Source organism: Syngnathus floridae, chromosome 2, assembly GCF_059516105.1.
Source record: "Syngnathus floridae isolate MCC-2025c chromosome 2, RoL_Sflo_1.0, whole genome shotgun sequence".
In the NCBI taxonomy this organism is placed as follows: Eukaryota; Metazoa; Chordata; class Actinopteri; order Syngnathiformes; family Syngnathidae; genus Syngnathus; species Syngnathus floridae.
In genome coordinates, this window is record NC_142414.1 from 8,996,316 (window position 1) to 9,014,467 (window position 18,152).

The following is an 18,152-nucleotide window of genomic DNA, read 5'->3' on the forward strand; positions in this document are numbered from 1 at the left end:
AATGCCCTGCTCACCCCTCGCAAGGGTGCACGCGTCCGTCAGTCGGCAGTGTCACCAATAAGTGTGCCAGTGTGTGTCTTTGTCTGCTACGAAGTGGAGCGAGCAGGGTACAGTAATGGTTATTTTGTCTCTTGCTATCCGAGCCTCTTTTATTCCCGTCGGCCATGACGGGCTAATATGTGCCTGTCACACAACTGCTATTCAGTGCGTTAACACACTGGCAACTGATACTTGAGACACACAAAAATACACACCTCCAAGCGTGGTGTTCATTGCCTCTTTGGCGGATTGGTGGGTGGCATAAGAACCACGTTGCATTCTTGCACCAATCAATCACCATTCATTCATTTTCAAAAGGACGGACCGTGTCCTGATCTCAAGAGTTGTAAGACTCCAGGTATGTTTGAATAAACCTTTGGAACCTTCACCAAGGTTCAACTTCATGTTCACATAATACCATTAACAATTTAATGACCATGTCAATATTATCGTCAGTGTGACAAGTTTGCTAGAAAAAGACTTGAGAATTGCAAAAGGTGCGTTCCAACTTTTTGAACTTTAAGAAGTCGCAAATAGATTATTTTTGATTATGAGAGGTGGGCACGATACCAAATTTTTCCGATCCGTCGTCCCCATCCATCCTTATTCATAAATACATGAATATATTTATATATATATGAATAAATAAATAAATCTATCTATCTATCTATCTATCTATCTATCTATCTATCTATCTATCTATCTATCTATCTATCTATCTATCTATCTATCTATCTATCTATCTATCTATCTATCTATCTATCTATCTATCTATCTATCTATCTATCTATTTTGGGGGGGGGGGTTAAAAGTCACACAAAAGGGGGCTGACTTGGTCCTGGATTTGAAAACAGGTGGTTGGATGGAGCATTGGTAGGGAAGCTCAGTCAGGTTAGTCCAAATTGGTAGAAAATCAATTCGGCTGAGAGAAAGCATGTAGATAATAATAATAATTATGCTTTTCGTCTCGGATTTTTCATTCAATTGTGTGTACAGCTTTCCGCAACTTCTCGATCAGGTTCTACTTTGCACCATCACGTCTGTTGAAGTGACCCAAACTCTTACCCGGTATTCAAAAAGATGTTTGAAGACCCAAAAACTCAGAGTTCCTGTTAATAAGTACTTATTCTTGACTCAACTACTCTTGTTTCTTTTTTTTTTCTTTGCAATTCTGACTCATTCAAGCAATGTTTGACACAAGTCATCTTGTCATTGAATAAAAGGCACTCTGGATCCAAACAAGAGTTTCTTTAAAGAGCAATTAAAGACACTGTGAGGAAGAAAAAAAAAAAACATGTATTCAACTATTCAAAGTTGGGCATCTTGCTTTAATTGAATGAGCCATGGGAACAAAAAAAATAGTTAATTAGTTTTTTTTCCCCTATTGATAACTTTTGATGAGATAGCAACAATTTGCATAAAAGCACAGTTGCATAGTCTGATAGGACCACATCAAGGTCAGCGCTTACCTATTCATCTTATCCTCTTGTAGGGACGCTCATTGCTTACTATTGAAGGTTTCAAATCAACTTAGAGCTTCCTTGCAAATGCGGAAAGCGTGCGGCAAAGATGCCACGCCACGCGACGCAGCGCCGGCGAGCCTTTTCTATCTGCCTATGTGGTCATTAATTCTGTCAAAGCGGCAGACTTAATGAGTGGATGGCTGAGGAGCTGAGCCCGACGCAAATAATAACATGTGATAATGCCCGGCCACAAAGGAGGGGGAGGCAGCCTACCATTCAACAAGATGGGACTCGAGGTAAACATGCGCGGTAATTATATGTCAGCGTGCTTTCATTATCAGGCCGCACAAATGTGCACACACACGTCGGGCCAAGCAGAAACACACACAACCGGATGTGACGCCGCATCGGTTAAACATTTGAAAAAATAATAATAAAAAATAAAATTATAGGAATAATAATAAAAAATAATAACAAATAAGAGTTGAGTGAAGTAAAATACATTAAGTATTATGAGCAAAAAATAATCGGAAAGTCAACGAAGAGATATCGTCAAGTTGGAGACGCCCGTGACCTTTATTTCGGTTGTAAGAGATGTGCGGAGCTTTAAATATGATGAGAATTTAGGCAAATTGATTCTCTCAAGGTAGCGTTTGGGGCGACTGAATGGACGGACAGAGAGCTCTTCAAAATGGCGATGAGGAGGATTAGGAGTGGCTATGGAGTGGACAGATGTGCGCTAATGTGTTTTGGCCACATCGCTGCAAGGACAAAATCACGAGGGCGCGTGAGAGCACGCGCGCGCACACACGCACGCACACACCATTAAGACCCTTTATATCACCACATACGTGGTAAGACCAAATGATTTAAAAAGATGAATGAAAATATTGCTCACTTGTTGCTTATACAAAAATACCTTGATCGTGTCACACACCCAAAGCGGGATCCGGCATCCAGATTTCAGCCAATCACACAATTAGGCCGCTGATGACCCATCTGTCTGCGTGACTGGCTTGGACAGGTTGTGTGCGTGTGCGCATGTTTTAGCACGGAAAAAAAAAAAAAAGGTCAGACGAGACCCTCGCCACCAATACATCTCGCCAGGAACAATTTTCTTTTGTTAGCCACAAGCAGCGGCACTTTGAGTCATGTGAACAACTTAATGGCACTTGATCCCCTTTGCCAACTTGGAGAAATGATTTCAGTCAATTAGATAAGCCCCAACGCTCTCTCGAATGATTTGTAACGTAATAGCCTCGTTATGGCTCGCAACCCGGCGCTGTAGTTAAAGACAGATGCGGGCGAAATGATCAAAGATTGGAGCCTCCATGTTGACAAACTATCTTTGATCCAGATAGGAGAGATTTTAAGGGGGGGGTGGGAGGAAAAGCTACTTTTTTTGCCAAACGGACCGACTCCATTTGCTGTCCATTAATGGTGTGTGGTGGCGCAAGATAGGAGCCTCGATAGCATCTTCTGCGATGCTATCTGTTATCGAAGTACACGCGTCCTTCAAGCGTCCATCATCCTATCGCTCCTCTCATCTCTCCTCTGTCGCTCTTGCCCTCCTCCTACCTTGCCTTGCTACCACCTCAAAGTTTCTCTTGTCATCTAACCTTGTTGACTGTCACCTTTTACTCGTCTCCTCACCTTTCTCCTTCGCCTACTCGTCTTCTGTTGTTTTACAACAGCATCCAATAATCTCACCACAGTGACAGAGTTTGAATGCATACATCTTTGGACAAAAAAAAAAAATCAATACCAAAGCAAAGACCTCACACAATTAGACGGCATGCAAGGTCAAAAGTCATTGGCTAGATCCTCAGCCTTGCGCAACTTCTAAATGGCCTTCTTGAAACTTTCATAGATTACTCTCGGGTGTCTGCAAAGCAAGAACCCTATTGAATTTGAATGATTTCAATTTATTTGCCTTTCAATGTTGCGCACTTCAGATAACATGTCTAAGGACACACACAACCAACAAAAACACACACCACCTTGTACTTTTCACCAGTGCTCAAGACACATGTGAGCACACACACACACACACAGTGGCTAGATGCTGAATTCAATTTCTAATCAATTTCTGTATTTTTATTCAAGTGCTCTCTTCAGGTAAATGGCTGCACTGGCTGAATTGGCTGATGGCGTCCATCAAGGATGTCTGCTAAGTACAGTGCACCGCTGAGGGCAAGGAGGGAGATGGGAGGGAGGGGGGGCTAGCTCGGATGACTTCTCTCTCAACCCCTTGTCTAACTGTTCTTCGATGCTTTCTTCATCACCTCGGCCCACACACACACACGCACGCACATGCATGTGACAGCTCTTCCGGAAAGCAATCAAGCTCTTGTGGAAAGGTCGGAGCAGTTCATAACAGCGCCGATCTCTCAAGTGTTTCTTTGAGTTCAGAAGGTCATGTCTTAGCCGCCTCCTTCTCTTGGCCTTAATCATCCTCCATTATCCAACCTTTGAGTATCGGTGCGCTCGTGTGTTTAAATGCTCACAAATGTGTCGTTTCTGTGTTTACAAACAGGGACACTTTGCACATCCTTCCCCAGGAAGTGTGCATGTGTGTGCGAGAAGAGCATCCTTAGCTAAGTACAAGGGCCACAGAGGTGATGGAGGAGATGAGGGAAATAGGAGGGAATGGGTTGATGGGAAGGAAGGGCACCAGGGTGAGAGGGGGCGTGAAGGAGGGATGAGAGGGGGAAAGGAGAGCTCTTGAGAAGGAAGAGGCTGTTAATTGTACAAGTTCCTTCCCATCTGAGTCGGTGAAAGACTTAAAGTACTTTATTTATTTTATTAGAGAGTATTGCTATTTTGCATCAGATCCAGCTATTGCCTTTTATGTGGTAGAGTCATGGAGATTTGGAAATTATTAACTACAAAACAATCAATACAGTTTAGACAATACAATGTATAATTTTTTTTATTTTTTTGCTTTGTGTCTAAAGCTAAATTTGAATTAGGACGCTTAAGATACTCCTCTATTTGAAAGAAAATCAAAATTTGTAACATTTTTGTACTGTGTGAAGCTAAAACCTCTCATCGAGAGAGAGCGAGTGTGTAATATTTCTGTGAAGAAAACTAAGAGAAAAAGGACAGGCAGAAGAAAAATATTTCTTGGAGGTTTGGAACCAATTCATAGTATTTCTATTCATTTCAATGGATAATATTGCTTTGGTGTATGAACTTGGTCACACAGCAAATTAACTTTGCACGCCAAGGTGTTACTGTATTATAATATCGGAGTGGCAATTGTAGCCTACGTTTGTCAGGCGTCACCACGTTTCATCTCGGAACTGCTGGTGGGGCCCTTCAAGGCCGCGGCAACACTGATGATGTATCGGCGAGGCGGCGGCCATGCCCTTGTCCAAGCACAACAACTTCACGAGGAGATTGATGGAAGGACGGAGGAGTAAGAAAGGACAGGAAGACATGATGGATCGAGGCGGCGTGGAAAACATGAGATGGCATGACTGATGGGAAAGGGAGGCCCGATCAGAGCGAGGTGGCCGGTGTCGGTCGTGTCGTCATGTCATGTGTGGATCTTCTTGTTCCCAAAAGTTGATGTTGGTGTTTAAGCATATGGTTGAAGGAGAATGGGTGTGTTTAATAGGGCACAGGGACTCGCGCTGGCTTTCGCCGATGATAAATGAAAGACTGATTCACAGCAGGACTGACAAAAGAATCTCTCATCCATCACTCAGCGCTGCTCTTCATCTCCTCGACTCTGTGGGATGTGATTCTTTGACAAGAGGATAAAAAATTGGAAGTCAAATGGTGGAAAAGCTTCGAGTGGAAGATCATCTTGCAGGAACACAGCGGTCTGTGTTCCTGGGGGGGGTCAACGTGCTGGCCAGCCACCATGCTCCCTTTCAAGGTTTTGCACAAACTTTGTGAAGTGAAGTCTTTATAATATCATATTAGCTCCAGGATGACAGATCAGAAGCCAGAAGAAAGTCATCACCGGAGAAGGTTTTTGGAAAAAAAAAACCCAAAGCAAGTTGAGGGAAAGGCAGTGTAAATTAAGTCTGAATGTCAAAGGTCAAGAAAAAGACAAAATGAAGATGATAAGCTGCATACAGCCATAATGAGCTAAAAACAAGCTAGCTTTTACCTCTATCAGTGTTGACTTACTTTGAGTGAGCAAAAGATAGAAATAAAAAATGGTGCCATCACATTTGTGTTTTTATCAGACGACCTGATTAGATGACTAATCTTTGTAGCTTGGAGCTGATTAATCGCCAATAATGTATTGGCGCTAACAAAATGGATGCCTCGCTGAAATCAGGTTAGTTAGTGAAGCAAACCGGCATCAGTACTTCAATTGTGTAGAGATAGTCGAGTCAAAATGAGACCTGTAGCATGGTAACTATCTATCCTCAAATATAACAAAATCAGAATGCTCTGAATTTCAAAAAAACAATCCGCTAATGCTAGCTTACAAAAATCCTCCTGCTAGCCAATTAGCCAATTAGTGAAATTTGTTTTTTTAAATAATCTTTTGGCACTTTCAACTTCCTTGTGGGCACCTTTATGATCTCACAGAGAGTCGGGTTATGTAATACAAGTGAAGCAGTGTGGCGATGAACTCCAATTCTCGTGTCGTCTTCACTTGATCCTCTGTCGGGGCCTCCCTGGTGGCCATCTCAAAATAATCATCCCTCCTCAGTATCTCCAAGACACACACTACATCCTGAGAGCTCTCCCTGAAGCTCTCCTCTCCTTCCTTCCAACCTTCAGGTCATTATCTTTACAAACACGCTTCTTCTAAGCCGTTCTCACGTCCCCACTGGAGATCTCTAATTCCATTGAGCGTGCGTGTGTGCGTGTGTTTGCACTGTTGCGACATCAAGAGTCACCTTTTTAAGAAGAACGGCAATCAAACAATGTTGTGTCGTCTTGCAGCATCCTCTCGCTGTCTTTTCTTCTTAGCGGAGGATTAACTGATTGACTTGCTCTTCTTATCCTCTGGGACGAGCGCTCGATTTGCCTTTTGTCACATCTATGCACATCACTTCACACATCTTAGCGGCTTATTTTCTGAATGTGTTATAATGTTGACAAGCCTTTTGGATATTGATGGAGGAGGACCCGAGTGCAGCGAAGCAGGTAGGCGAGATTGAATCTAAACAAGTATTCCTTCAAAAGAATAAAAGGCATACATCAGGGGTGTCAAACTCATTTTTGTCGCGGGCAGCATCGTAGTCATAGTTTCCCTCGGAGGGCCATTATGACAATGCCTTATATTATATACAGTATAAGCTACACAATAAACTGATGAATAGGTAGTTTTGAAATCAGAGACTACTAAAAACTTTCTAGCAATTTTTAATTTTTTTAAAAGTGAAGACAATTTGTAATTTTAGTAATGACACAAAGTCGATGCAAACTTTGTCTTCGCGGGCCACATAAAATTATGTGGTGGGCTGTATCTGGCCCCCGGGCCTTGAGTTTGACATCTATGGCATACATGATAAAAGAAATTAGTAAATTGAATCAAATCAAGTATTCCTTCAAAAGAATAAAAAGCCATACAAGATAGATGGACATATAAAGTAAGATTCAAAGTATGAGGCAATGAGGAACACCTGGACAAGACTTGGGCAGCCGAGGGAGCTGATGGATACAAAAACTGAACAGGACAAACATGAAAAAAGAGGACACATGGAAAACATGAACCGGAAAAATGAATCAACAAGACCACAGATTCTAAATTAGGTAAAACATAACAGCAAAACAAATTTATGGCCACAAAACAGCTGCGTTAAGCCAATGGAGCGTACCTTGTCTAGGAAGGCTAAGATGGAGCTTGAAGCATGGGACAAGGGACTCAGTAGCAAGATCAGATTTCCTTTTTAGGCTGGGGATAAGCTACAAAGACATTGCGAAATAGCTGCCATTGCAGGCTACTGACGAGAAGAGCATAATTAAAGACACTGGCCCGAGGGAGAACTTGATTTAGGATCGTATTTACATTTTGCTTTTCGCATGCAATGTGGGACGAGAAATATGATTTAAATAAAGTGCCTCAACGAGACAATTATACACTTATTTGTATGGGTTTTTATTATTCAAATGTGTTGACAACATTTGCTTTTCAACTGGGATGAAAGTAGATTGTGAAAAAAAGGTTGGTGACCACTGGTCCAATCTGACGGTAAATTGATTAAGGTCTGATTAACATAAAGTATAACCCCCCCCACACACACACACGCTCACCACCATCTCAACCTGAAAAGAAATGAAGGAAACAAAAGAGAGTAAGAGAGAGCAGAGCATCTCAAAAATTGGAGCAAATGAATCCCGCTGGGTTCCCCAGAATTTTTCCATCCAATCTGACTTGAAACAATAAGAAAGGCAACTGTCACTTGGAAGGTACTATTCCCCTGATCTCTGTTCCTGCCGAGAACCACATTGTTCCAGCAAGTATAAATAGAAATCAAGAAAAAGTAAGTTGGAGAACTTTATTCCCTTTAAAGCCCATCCACTTTTTTTTTTTAAAACCATCTTGGTCCATTGAGCCCAAAACCATGAGCCGGGGAATAAACTTTAACTAAAGCTGGTCCATGTTTTCCTTCAATCGGGCCTTCAGTGGTAGTAGAAAGGATGCTGTCTTGGCTGCCATGACGCCGTATAGACAGACAGTATGGCACTAGAAAGAGAGACGTGTCACAAACCATATGTTTGCTCCAACACAATGGCTGCCGCATCGGCGAGTCTATCCTCAAGACGACAGACACAGTCGCCAATGGACCGACGCATGCAAAACATCCAGATCAAGAAATGTTGTATACGTCTGTAATAAATAAAGTGCATACTGATCGCCGCCAATGTCACACTTTCTACTTTGCGTACATTTCCTGGCTCTTTCTTCACCTGCTCGTCTCTCGGCGCTTACCACCCAGCCACAGCCCCCCCCCCCTCCCCAAGCCGCCCCTCGCACTTCTTCTGTTTCTGTGCCATGCACTGAAAACAGGACGCGTGTGACAGACCAGGAGGCTCCTCGTCATCCCCGGGTGGCACCAGTGTGTATGTGCGTGCATATTATATCTGTGCGTGTGTGTGTGTGTGTCCGCCGAACAGATGGACGCGCTTGTCAGCTTTACACTTCCTGTGGTCCCCTTGCAGTCCTTTTGGTGACCTGGAAGTATTTCTCAACACCACGCTGGAAAGTCTCATGTGTGGACGTGTACAAACAAACACGCACACACCTAAGGATGTATCAAGGGTACCAAAAAAAAAAAAATAGTGTTCAGCTTTCTGCATGTTTAACTTGCCCCAGCTTTAACTGAGCTTTTACACCAAATTCATCCTTCCCCACCTTCTAGCCTGTCTTCCTGCTCGCAAGTGAATAAATAAGGGGAGGAAAGGGCAACAATAAAAGAATAATAAATGTCATGAATAAAAACAAAAAGGGGACAGAGCGAGTTTGGGCGTAATGGAGAGATGGCACGCAGTCGTTCACTACGGAGGCCTTGTTGCGCATAAGGCCTTGAGCTTGCCTGAAGGCAGAGTCCGTCTCAAGGACCCCTCGGCCGGGTTGCGGCTGAATAAAAGATGCCAGGGGGACTAAGTGGTGTAAAAGGCCAGGAGGGCTGAAAACAAACACATGCTACCTGAGAACAGACAAAAGGACGACTTCCACTGAAGGAAAGAAACGTGGACATCTGGAAGAGACGTTATGTCTCATTAAAGTGGAAAATGGCGCTTATCACATTGATGTGAGTCTATTGGGTAGGCTTTTTTTTAAAATATAAAACAATAAATTCATGGATGACAGTAATAAATATATTTTTGCATTAAACATATAATCCGTCAAGTTTCCACATAATTGTGTCAGAACGACAGTTTTCTTTTTTTAATGTGAAGAATGTGGTGTACAGTCATTATTAATTTAAAGTGGCTAGACATCGCCATTAACCTTGTAAAAATGTTTTAACAACTTTAAATGTTCTAATTTAAAGACCTAATTTAAAGGTATTATGCCAACATTGTTACTTTATTTACTTTAATGAATAGACTTAATTGAGATCAAACAGAGCCAGCAGCGAGTTTGGCGGCCATTTTACATCACATTGAAATTCTCCTTTATGAATAATTTTCAATCTTATCACCATTTGCAGTTCTTTTTGCAGTGTACTAAACCATTTTCCACTATTGCAGCGTTTTGAATGTGCATTTTTGGACAGAGAATATGGACTCTGCGCATCTGCTAGCGCTACTGGCTACTTTTTTGTACAACGCTAACTTGAGATGAGCTATTCTGCTACAAATATGGGCTGGTATCTATGGGATATATGGGGAAATAGGTGATAAAGTATTTGCCAAAGGAAGAAAGTTAAATGTTATTGAAAAGCTAGATCTAGAATAGACCAGCGAAGCAACAAACTAACGGCTGTAGCCTACAAGCTGCAGCTTCTACCACCGAGACATAGCCACGAAGGAAAACAGTTCCTGACGATATACCACCCTGACATCTTTTAAGATGACCAGGCTGCGGTGTATGCCGAGTAGGCAACATTTATCACATAATATGATGCCGCGCAATATCAGTTTGAACAGCACTAGAGTCCACCTAATGAAATCCTGGCGGGTGAAGCCAGCGTTGACAATCAGGCAGGAAAAGGACAGAGGAGACTAGCAAAAAGCACTAATGACATACAGTAAGTGGAGGGAGGTGGACGCGGCCGGCGCATTAGTTATCTCAGCCGCTCAGTATGAATTAACAGCATCGAAGTGCTTAGCATGTATGCTAATCATTCAAACAGTCTGCGGATTATCAACGCATGCTGCCAAGGGTGTGTTCCATTGATCCCAACCATGTTTGCGATCACTGGAACTTTTGCGCTTTTCTCCCGCTCCGTCACACAAGACGAGCGAATCTAAGACATCTGCACGCTTGTGAATCTTCAGTAAAAATAATAAGTGGTAAAAAAGGCAATTAATCATAGAGCGGTGTGTTGGGGGGATTCTGAGGTTATCTGGCTGAGCCATGGCGGCGGCTGTGCTAATATTTGACCTAAAGCTTTCTCAGCGACACAAAATCGCAAACACATACACAGCAGCGCTGGATCTGATTTGTTGCAGATTTGCTCTTCAGGCATGACTGTCAACTGCTTGGGCTCTGATCATAAGGTAAAGTTGTGGCCTGACTAAAGTACTGGTGGTCGAAAGTCCCAGCAGAAAAGAACGTTTTTTCACCATGACATCTCACATACTTGAGCTCAAGAATTCTCAAAATAGTAAAATAATCTCTTACATGTCATTTGGAAGCGTGATTGAAGAAAAAAAACTGGATAAAAGGCTTAAATTATGGTACTGCCAATGTGGATTGAAAATATTTTGAATGGCAAATGGATTTAATGTACTTATATGTATGTTCAGATGCACAAATTGTATACTCAAATACTCAAATTGTACCAACAATTGTAATCAAATTCAATTCGAAAAGTAATACAAACAAATTGTAGCCAGACAAAGAAAACAAACCATTCTCAAATATTCAATGCAAATGCACTGCACTTAAAAGTTAAATCTCTTAATACCGTTATGGCTTAAAAAAAGATATGACTCTATAAAAATATGTCGTTTCGAATATTCAATTTGGTAATGCTTTCAGCCGCCACTAGAGGGAGCTCACGTACCAGTAGTGGTTCTTATGTCACACTTTGCGAACCGCAAGCTGAAATAATGCTTGGCTTCTTCCCTCGCGCAATAATTTTAATATGAGCCATGCCAGTTGAAAAGGTAAATTGCTTCTAATGGAGACGCCATGTTGGGTGTAATTTCCATTTAACAGGTAAGACATTGCAAAAACAGACGCGGTGGAAATTCAAACCCATCGTGACTTATGTCTCTGATGGCCCCCGGTGGTTCTTGGTATCTCTTCCCCTCACTGTCCCACTGTCAGGTCACAGGCAGGCTCCTTGTAGCATATGGACTCACTTCCTTCCAAGAAAATCCTAGCCAGATGAGACCACACGCACACACACTGACACACACGCGTGTGTGTATAAACTGCATTGAGGGGAAAATACAGTCAAAGACACACCGACAAAGTGGAAGTGGACGTGAGGGAGATTATGGAAGCTGAAGCTATCTGATCTCGTCTCATCGTCACTCTGACCCGCTGGCTCAATCTACTCAACTTGGAGTAATCTTGGTCTTACACACACAAGGACACACACACACACATTGAATTTGCTGGTAATCCACCGAAGGCCATCTGAAGAAGTGTGAGCGCTTAACAAACACATGCTTAATCGTGTGAGCCGTCGTAGTCTAATAACCTGGCACGGGCTTGCGGACTTCTTAAGGCCCACTAAGCGTGAAACGCACACTTGGGTGGTGCCTTGTAATCTAAGTGTCGCACACACACACGCAGCAGTGATCTTTAGGCCTCGGCACTAGCGCTTGGATACACTCGCATCGTGTATGCAAGCATATGCAGGAGGACACGCACACACACTCGCACACACAGAGCTGGTAATCTTCCAGCCAGCTGAAGTGTAATCAAGAAGGCGGCGGCCATATGTCTGAGAGTGCCAGGGCTGGCCTCGGCTGGTGTCCTCCATGCCTTCTAGCAAACATTCCGTTTCTACGTCAAGCTGTCTCTTGGACAACGTTAAGCAGTCAAGCAAAGCCAATACGTTTTAGATTTCTGTTGGGCAGTTACCTTGATATCAAAAATAAATATTTTTAAACGTGAGCATCGACTTGGAGGAGGGGGCATAACGGCAAAAACAGGAGGGAACGCTCAAATGTTTGTGGACACTGGATTCACTGTATTTTTCTATTTTTCATGACAATATTGCAGAAATAATTACTGAAGCGACTACAGTGGCGGTAATTGTCACCACACTCAAATCCCAAAACAAGTCAAATTATATTTGCCCATTGTGCAATTCATTAGCCGGTCTATGGCTTTTTCCATTATGTGTTAGCATTGAGCTAACATATTTAAGTGGCTGCTACATGAACAAAGGGTAATTATTTTGGTTTTATGTTTAGTTTGATATTAAACTTAACCGAAAGTGACAATAAACAGACTGAAGGCTCTTTTTTGAATAATCCGAAAATAGATGCTTAATATGGTAAATTCACTGCCATTATGCTCGCAAATAAATCAAAGCAAAAAAAAAGCCAAACCATGACTACTTTCTTCATTAACTAAAATCAAATTCAGCAATTATAAAATACTTAAGATCGATAGTTTCTATTTTTAGTTCTTCCAATTTAAATGACCCCAACTTTAAACCCCCCAAAATATAAATTGCGTTTTTTAGAGTGTCCAATAAGAAGAAGTTTATTTTACGTATTTTAATGCTCATCAATATCAGCTGCAAATCTGGCGGAATATTTGGTTGTGCGTGCGTGTGTGCTTGCACGCGTCCTGCTCCCCTGTGTGGAGACAGCTGGTGTGGCAGTAACCCCGACTGGAAGGAAGGAAGGAAGGAAGGAAGGAAGCCTCACGTGTTCTTATGTGTCACTTCCCACAATTCCTGCGGCCATTTTGGGTCTCCTTAAGTTTCCACTGAGATGCGTGACGCGTTGCACGCGTGCACGAACACATATGCTTTGTTAAGAACTCAACTCTAAACTGCTCAGTGATTTTGATGATTTAGTGTAACGGCATAAAAGCAAAGAGCAAAATGATTTGATGGCTCCCGTCAATCCGCTGGCCCATGGCCCTTTCTTAACATCTATTTTTTTTCTTGTCATCTGTCAAGCCGTTTCTTAATCCTCCGCTGGGCCATGCCTGATGAAATGACCATATCTAATCCTGCACTCCCCTTGGGAGAGATGTAACTCTATTAAGACAGTAAATCCACGTCCTTACAACTGCTACAGATGTCTTTCTCTATTATCCCTTCTTTCTCTATCCATCACACTGCCTCTTCACATCAGTCTTAAATCTTATGAATCTGCCGGCTCAATAATCTTTATTGCTGAGCTCCCAAAATGGTACTTGTATAATCTGGCATTATGTTTCACTGGATTTATCTTTTTTTTTTTGCTTGCATCCCCCAAATTCATCATCGTCATCTCCCAGTGGTATGAAAGCTTTTTTTTTTTGAGGGGTTAAGACATTGTCAACTTTTTCATTGTGTGATTGAATTGGCGGCGAGGGTGTGACGAGGACCTACAAGGTCAAAAAAGCAGCTCACGTTCATATGCGGTTAAATTATGACAGTCGGGAAACACAACGCCGAGGGTGGCAGATGTGTTTTCATCTTCACTGAGCAACCATTGACTAGAATTTAACATCTGCAAAACTAGTCATCATTAAAGGTGCCAAAAGCAGTAAAAGTGGAAAAGCATTTATACTGTGCTAGATAACTCCCAAAAAAAAGCAAAGTATGAAGCAGAACTGAAAACGGACATCATGTTTCCATTGTTCAAATAAAAAACGACGCTCTGCTCTCCAAATCTATGAGAGCAATCAGACTTCCCGCATGAATTGTTTTCACTCACCTTTTAACACGCTTGCTCGCTTTGTGAAAACACAGAGTGTCGCTTTAATGTTTAAAGAATATAGCAAGCTGGATTTTCCACAGGAAATGGATTGAAGATTCGGTATGAGAACAAAAGTTGGATAATAAAATGCCGGAAAAGATGAAGGGGAAATCAAAACATTGGGTGAGATTGCAAAAGTATGCACACCCTCATAACTTGGGATGTGGCTTTGAACAGAAATTACCAATCACATTGAATCTAATATTAAATGGAAAGCCAACAAAGTAAATAAATATTTTTTTGTACTTCAGGCAAACTTCAGTTCTGTCTGCAAGTTCGGGATTTTAAATATATATATATATATATGTATAGACCAATAACATCGTTTTAAAATCTACACCTGAGTTTAAGAAGTTGTGAAAAATTATATTATTACAATTAGAATCATGATATCATAGTGCTGACGTGGGCCTGAGGAGATTTTATAATATAGTTGAGACGTTTCCTCGCGCCAGACGAACAGAATGAATGTTGACAGATTGACTCTTCCTGATGTTTAACATATGCTACACACACGGCGCTAACGCACAAAAAGTAAAAAGCCACGAGCAGGCCTCATCATTTCAACACAGGAAACTGTAAGGCCACCTCACAAAGTGACCCAAGGTGGGTTAAACCCCGCCAGCGATAATGGGACATTTTATGATCGTATTGTTCTGCTACACGAATGGTTCAAAAAAAGGTGACGTGAAGACGATGCGCGGGTGGGGGAGCGCTGATGAAAAAGTTAGCTCTTGATAGACAAGGAACACAATGAAAACACACTGGCTACGATGTATTCATTTGTTACCTTCTTCTTTCCTGCCCTGGCAGCCGAGAGGTGAAATCACTTTTACTGCTCGGAGCAAAAGTCGAGGGCAGGTATGGGATCACAGCGCAGCTGCATCCGTGAGGATGTTACCACACGCGCGCAAGTGAAGCTTTGACTCATCCGCAATGAACACATTAATCTACTTTCTTATGTGCGTATTGTCGTAAGCCACCTCCTTTGCGTTTGCTCACTCTTGGACTTCATTGACCGAAGTCACTCAATAGAATCAGACAGCAGCGTCGGCTTGAAGCAGGACAGAGCCTGTGGCAAGGTGAGGTGTGTTTGTGTGTCCGTCCATCCCTCCCTCCAATCGGTGCATCTTTCTATCCCTCCATTTAAACCCCAATTCATACCTACATCATTTAATAAGTCCCTTCTTTTTTTATTCGTTCATCCTTCCGCAGAGGCAAACTGACCGACCTTACCTTCTCCCTCCATCCATTAATGTATCCATCCTTACATAGAGGCAAATATACCTCTGTTCCCTTCTGTCCATCCATACCTCCTTGCATCCTTCCAACTATCCCTCTATTTAGCACTTTTTTGTCCCTCACTCCCTCTGTCCACTTCAATCCCTTTATTAATCTTTCTCTACATCCATTCCTCAATCCCTTCACCCACCCCACCCTGTCACTTGCTCTCTTGATCATTTGTATTTTCATCCCTCCCTCATACTCTCCATCCATCCATCCATCCATCCATCCATCCATCCATCCATCCATCCATCCATCCATCCATCCATCCATCCATCCATCCATCCATCCATCCATCCATCCATTCTTTCCTCCATCTCTCTATCAAGGTCGGGACTCGTACAATGCAGGGAAAATAAAAACGAAAGTTCAGTTAAAAAAAAAAAAAAAAGACACCAGAGATTATTCACAGCAAAAAAAAAAAAAAATTGCTTGGGGTAATTACACAAAGAGCAGAGTGCACAGACTCGCCAAAGATGATGAACAAACAAAGACTGAACAGAAACCAGCAAACCAACACACAGAGATCAATGATGCACACCTGAACAAAAAAAAAAATCGAGCGGAACACACTCAAAGCGTTACCGCCGTCTCCTCATTCACCTGCGGATGTCGCAGCATCAGGAGCAACCGGGGCTTCAGAATTTTGCTCAAGGACACGTCAACATGGTCTATGAGCTTTCACTTGAATAGCACTTTTGTAGCTTCAAGGTGGTGCGTTTAAACACACTCCTTATTCACCTCCTGATGACACGACATCAGCGGGGGGTATCACAATCTTGCTCAAGGACATTTTAACATGAACGCAACGGGGCTGAGATTCAAACCCACAACTTTCGCGGAAGTACAACAAATGATGGCAGTGAATTCCCGTCGAAGGCTGAAATGACGATTCCGCTATGATTTTCAATCACTCGTTTTGGTCAAACAACATAAAAGCTTCAGCTTTTAGCACCTGGAAGATCATGTGACGTCATGGTGAAATTGTCCAGTGTCAACTACGGAGGAAACTTCCTTCCACCCATCCGTTAGTTGATTCACCCATTCCTTCCTTTGTCATCCATTCTTTCATAGATTCAAATTATTCAGCCATGTCAGAATCGCATCCTCTCTTCTACGCTGCAACTACTTTTTATCCGCCCATTGATCTGTTCAGCCACTGGTGATTAATAAGCACAATGGGCAGTGCCCAAACTGTATTTTAGATTTAATGCAGAGCAGGATATTTTTTTATATAAGTTGCACAAGCTTGCCTCATCAGGTGCGATCTTTCACGTCTATTCTAATTCGTCTTTCTGCCAGCTCTCTTAGTCCAGGGGCACGGTGGGGTCAGCCATTGTTTGCCAGTGGACGTGACTGGCATAGGACATTTTTTTATTTTTTTAATGGGGCATATGGGACCTAGCAACAAGCAGCTTTCAAATGCGTGACATGACAAAGAAAAATAATTTGAGAAATTCTGCTAGACAATTAAATGTTAAAAAAAAGGTTAAAAGAAAAAAGCAAATGAGGTTGAACGTGGATGCCTTGCTATTTTTATTTTCACACAAAATGTCACTGCAAAAATTCTTTCCTATGTGTGAAGGTTGGACCAAAGAACAGGAGGTATGGTCAAAAAATGAAAATAAAAAAATCATGGTATTACAAGTTACACAAAAGTGGGGCATGGAAGTAAACACCAGGTGATTAAAGGCCAGAGTATATCTGTATTTTTGGTGTGTTAATAAATCGAGCAATTTGGCGGCTAAAGGCACATTTTAGCACGGCGCCCTGATTTGCAGCAAAACAAATTTGTCTCCTCATTTTCTTGTCACCGTTGTTATTCCCGTTGTTTGAGCAGCCATCAAATAGGCTGATAAGAGGGAGGACATTATGCTAATGCTAACGGCGCCGCTAGCGCTCGCAGGTTGACGGTGTCGCCGTTTCTCAGGTGACCCCGAGACACGGCGCGAAATGTCAGCCCGTGTGCAGGAGAAGTGCGCATGTGTCGAAGAGAGATGGCTCGGGATAAAGGAGGAGCACGGCATAACCGCGTGAAGACGTGTGCACGCACACACTCGCGCACACGGCTAGCTCAGCTATTAATTAAAGTTCATTGCTTCAGTAATTAGCGGGGCGGGATAATACCAATAAGTGACTTATTGCCCCCTGAGGTTCTGCTCCTCCTCCAACTTTAATTGAATGACTGACATTAAAAACTTCAGATGCACTTTGCCAAGGTTGACTAAACAATTGTAAACAGCAAATGGAGGTGCGGAAGTACTCCTCACTTCTGTGATGTGAGTCATAACAGTCCAACATCTTCATGAATAGACACAAACACGTACTTACATTTACCTTTGAACAAGCTTATAGTGGTTTGAGTTTCAAGAGTTTCTTTTGTGTGTAGCTGACTATGTTTGCATGCAGTCAGATTCAAAATTCAGTTTTCTGAAACATTGGGAAAAACTCGCTTCCAGTTATATGACACAATATTCTGATTAAAAAAAGGTGAATCTTATTCTGGTTCTTAAAAACCTGAATGAGCATATTTGGCTTTTTGTCCTTGAAAAACCTGAATACTGCCAATATTCGGGTTTTGAAAGCAAACATAATGGCTGTCCCGAGATCGTTTGCGGTATAACCAAAATTAAGGCCCACCACAAAGTGCACTGTGTTAATTTTCCAGTGAATAAAAATATTTGTTATCTTTGATGGTTAGAGAACTTTAAGATTTGTTTGTTTTTGACAAAGCCGACTTACAAAGCTTTGCCTCTCCTTCATGTGCTTTCTACCGTCTTTATATTTCAGTACAATTGCGCTTTTATTGTCTCTTACGCAGCATGAATTACCTGAAATTTG

At 42.1% G+C, this 18,152-nt stretch overlaps 1 protein-coding gene across 4 annotated transcripts in view; it reads right to left on the reverse strand.

Annotated features, from left to right (window-relative positions):
- Window positions 1–18,152, reverse strand: part of LOC148401599 (uncharacterized) — a 79,604-nt gene that overhangs the window by 17,726 nt on the left and 43,726 nt on the right. The window lies entirely within an intron of this gene.